Genomic DNA, 4,659 nt, shown 5'->3' with positions numbered 1-4,659 from the left:
ATTGCCGCTCCCCATCCTCTCTCCGCTCCATAGCTGCAGTACCACACACGATGCACACACCCCTCACTGTTGTGTCTACAGCACCCTCTTACCTGAGAGTGCAGACAAGGTCCCCCTGAGGCACTGTCATTGCCCCTGTGAGAAGACCAAAATGGCAGAGGGGTCAGACCACCAAGCAACAATGACTTCCAGCAGATAAACGGGGGAAGGGACAGACAGAGCCTGTGGGTAAATGGCCTCTTCAGCAAGGAGGAATAGGAGGGCTAAATCCTCCAGCCTGGACAGCTCACCTGGGACATTCCTGGAGGTCCAGGCTCATCTGCACGTGCCCATGACGATCCAAATGTCCCCAGCTTCATGTATCATTCATTGACAGGACCCAGTGACTTTTCTCTTCCCACCCATGGGCAGAGTATGCTCAGCAGAAGAGTGCAGACAGCTAATATGGAAACGCTTGGATAGAACTCCAACCAAATTCCCGTACAAAGAACCGGGATCCCTAATGATTCCTAACAGGCAATTGCTCTGCATGGTGGACAACATTCTGTTCAGCACCTTCACGTCAGAGCACAGAAACTGACAACAGGCCATGGCCTATTATTTCCCAGGGACCCCAAATTTCCACACCCCAAATGCATTCCCCAGCAGCTAAGTGCAAAATCCTCAAGGAAGCTGGAGAAACAAGCAGCAGCCCCCATCATAAAAATTTCACCTTGGCCAGAGGGCCACATGTTCTCATGTCACACTCAACAGTGTGCACTGTTATCGTCTGTCCTCCAGCTAGGCTGATCCCAGGTAGTGCCAGGGATGGGGAAGTGGGCAGGAGACACTCTGGAACACACAAAGGCCAGTACACCTTTCACACTGAGGGCCCTTATCCTCCTGTCTGCTTTGCCTCAGGCTCTGACAGCAGCTCTACAGAGGGCCACTCGTCCCAGCCCTCTCCCCACCTCTAGGCTTGAAGCATCTGAAGGAAGGAGTTAGTCCTTCCATCTTTCCTGATCAGTGACACGCCTTCCCTTTTTGAGCCTCTAACTCTATAATCCTTCTCCTCAAGAGAACCGACAATCAGAAGTGGCTGCAGAAGCAGTCATGAAACCTCTTTAGTTCAAGATGTATTCTCCCATGTAAATTGGTACAACTACTATGGAAAACAGTACGGAAGTTCCTCTAAAAATTAAAAATAGAACTACCATATGATCCAGCAATCCCACTTCTGAGTCTATATCCAAAGGACATGAAATCACTATCTCAAAGAGATATCTGAACCCTAATGTTAATTGCGGCATTATTCACAACAACCAAGATAAGGAAACAACCTGTGTTCATCAAGAGTTGAATGGCTGAAGAAAATGTGGTACATATATACAATGGAACATTATTCAGCGACAGAAATGTCTGCATATAACAGGGAACAAGTATAACACTCCATCTCAAGGCCCTTGCCTTAAAGGGTCCAATAATGTCCATTTTCTTTCCATCACCCACATGAATAAGATGAATGAAAAAATACATAAGGCAAACAGGAGTTGGCGAGGGATACTTCACACAAAGAATTTAAAGCACATTAACATTCCCACCAGCGAGTAGACATTCATGACTACATGCCTCATGAGGCTCAGTGACATGGCTGTCCTAGGTATGAACTCTGGGAAAGAACCACTGAACCAGCTCTCACCTAAAATTCTAAGGAGGGTCACCTTCTCTTTCCCTGAGAGTTCTGATTTTGAGAATGCCACCAATTAGAGTCACCTTTTTGGAATCCTCACCCCCGTGACTTATTTTTAAGTGCCAATACTCAGCAGATCTACCCATTAAACCATTCACTTAGGTCTTCCCCACCCCTCCCCCAACGAAGTGACCTAAGTTGACTTTGATGGTCAGTGGGAACAACAAGTGAGTGTGGAATGGGAAGAAGGCATCACAGTTATTGTCAAGTTTCACATGTGTTTTTGACTAGGAACTAAGCCCATCTTGGTCTCCGTCGTGTCACCTGATGAAGGAACATGGGCTTGAGTATGGGTTTTTCTAAGTATCTCAGAAATCAGGTTATCACTGGATAGACAACCATAATGACCCCCATCATCCATGGGTCTAAAATTATTTAACCAATTACAAGGATAAAGAAATATGTTTGAAATGTCAACATGCTGCATAAAGGCTACATAGTTTAGTTTCTCATCACAAAGAAATGGGGATTGTTTTGACCTTTGGTGAGTGAACCTCAGGTTCTGTGATGCCACCTTCTGGATAAAACCCGCACTAATAAAGCAATACACGAACCAGAGGTATCTATGAAACTAAAGGTTAGAGGTGTCTTGGAATGCACCTTAGATAGTGCATATTTATATTTAGCACTCCCCCCAATTGTCATAAGTCTTCATTTGATATTCAATGAATTAACCACCGCCCAGAAAAGAAGTGACTTTATATAGGCAAGGAAGAGAGGAGACCTCTGTGGCACTGCCAGTTAACAAGTACCCTCCAGCCTGATCTTGGTGCTGAGCCACATCAGCTTCGATGTAAGGCGTCCAAGTTGGCCAGAAAAGAATGCGGCTCAGAGAAGTCCAAGTCTGAATTGCCGGCTTCCTCCTGGTGTCATAGAAGAATTAAGGAGGGTGGTTTCTAAAGAGATGCCCAGTAATCTCTAAGGGAATTTGCTGGCCCTGTGAAAGGAAACAAACATTTAATCGACATTATGGAAAAGGTCTAAATAACTGAAGTAGGAGTGGGGGGTTGACCAGTAGGGAGAAGAGCTAAACCAAGTCACAATGTTCTCCTCCAATATACGGATTCCGGACGTGGTGAGCTAATTCCTTCAGTACCTGCTATGTGCTGAGCACTTGACAAAGATTATCACTCTTGATTCTCACAACACCCCTGATAGCAAGTTGTGACTCCTGTGCTGCCAGTGTGGAAACTGAAGCTCAAAGATAAGAGTAAGAAAGAGGGAAGGGTCTTTTGGACTCAGATACTAGAAATTTATTGTGAATGAAACACAATCTTTTATATCAGCAACATCTACAAGGCAACAAAATGGCCAACAGTGTACAGAAGTGTACATATTTAAAGAAGTATGGGCGTACATATACTTGAATTCTTAACTTATGCCTACAGAACCACTGCCACATGAATGCCCATGCACCCATAGCAGGGGTGGACGGGCAGACTACCATTCTCTGGCACCCACTTGGTGTATGGCTCTCATCATTTCCCCCCCTTTCCTAGTTAGAGCTGCCTTTAAATTACATGAAAATCCACATTCTTGTACCTGAAAGAAAAAGCACATGAGCAATCTCCCACAATCTCTGGATTCCTGAAGGTCTTTTGGCAATGCCATCCAGTCCATCATGCTTCTGCCTGGTCTTGCAAGGGTTTCCCAAAAGGATAAAAAGACAGATCAAAACTTTGATGTGAAAATGTCAAGATCAGGTTTTCTTGAAATCTGACATTCTAATAAAGTCAAAGTGTCTGTAACAGTGGCACCCACAGGGAGTAGAGGAACACAACCAGGGACTGGAAAAAGATGCTTCTGACTAGTGAAGAAAGTGACTGTAGATACAGGGTCTCTGCAATGGGGTTACTAAGCAGTGCCCAGGGAGTGCCCCTGACATTGCTGGAAGTTCCTGTCTTAGAGACTCAGGGAAGGGAGTTCCACACCATCTGAAATGGTGGTACAGCTGACAGGAGAGGAGTGCTACCCTCCCCCAACACTGTGGCCTCACAAGCATGACATGGCACTCACTCACTCGTCTGGCTGGTCTTGACTATTGGTTCCCATTCCACTCTCTCCTCATTACAGGTCCACAGACTGACGAACTGGACTTTTCCACCACAGGTCCTGAAGGAGATGGTGACTGTACAAACCTGCAAGGAGACTGGACATTGGGTGGACAACCCAGCACAACTGCAGGAAAAATGAGGTTACTTTGAAACTCATATAAGATGAGTGGCTGGGGCAAACTTCCTCTTTCCCTTATCCAGAGGAATTTCTGGAAATGGTTGGTGAGGCTAGAGTACCCAATCCTGCAGCCCGTGTGAAGTAGGCCAAAAGGGTAAAAGATACTTTAAGACAGGCACTGCGTGAGTCAAAACACAAGATAACACTGCTGCTTTAGAGGCCTCATTGCCCCTTCAAAATGTACCATGGTTCATCCAGCCTTATTCAAACATCAAAGGATTATATTAAATAGTATGCTGAGAGATAGTGTCAGTTATTTGATAGAAGGAGAGCCTCAGAACTCCATTTCTTCTCTTAAGTAATAAGGCAATTGACTCATACCTAAAATATGGGTAAGAAACCTTTGGAATGGGTTACTGTTCTCACTTTGTTACCAATTACTGACACTTACCTGTCATGCAAGATTATGGGTAACAGATAATTCAAATGGGTTTTGTGTTCTACTTAATAGACCATGAGATGCACCTTATACAACTGTGTCATTGCTATATTAGTCTCAGTAATTGGTAACAGAGTAAGTTCAAAAATTGCTAAAACTAGGCATGAGCTAATTGAAATCAGAACAATTTCATGAAGAATTTCATACATTACATAAGGTTACTACCATCTAACATTGAACATAGTTCTTTGAGGAGAAAACAACAGAAACGATTGGACATTTGGTAATATACAGACTGGGGAATTTGCTCTTAGTTTGC

General features: G+C 44.4%; 1 long non-coding RNA gene across 1 annotated transcript; it reads right to left on the bottom strand.

Annotated features, from left to right (window-relative positions):
* Window positions 1-282: 282 nt before the first annotated feature.
* LOC131400610 (uncharacterized) lies at window positions 283-3,803 on the bottom strand. The gene is made up of 3 exons (XR_009217381.1): window positions 3,750-3,803; window positions 3,272-3,360; window positions 283-2,666 (listed from the first exon to the last, which is right to left on the bottom strand). It is a non-coding gene; the product is annotated as an uncharacterized LOC131400610 (long non-coding RNA).
* Window positions 3,804-4,659: the final 856 nt, after the last annotated feature.

Source organism: Diceros bicornis, chromosome X (genome assembly GCF_020826845.1).
Source record: "Diceros bicornis minor isolate mBicDic1 chromosome X, mDicBic1.mat.cur, whole genome shotgun sequence".
Lineage (NCBI taxonomy): Eukaryota > Metazoa > Chordata > Mammalia > Perissodactyla > Rhinocerotidae > Diceros > Diceros bicornis.
Note: the sequence above shows the minus strand (reverse complement) of the source record. Positions and strands in the feature narration are given on the sequence as shown.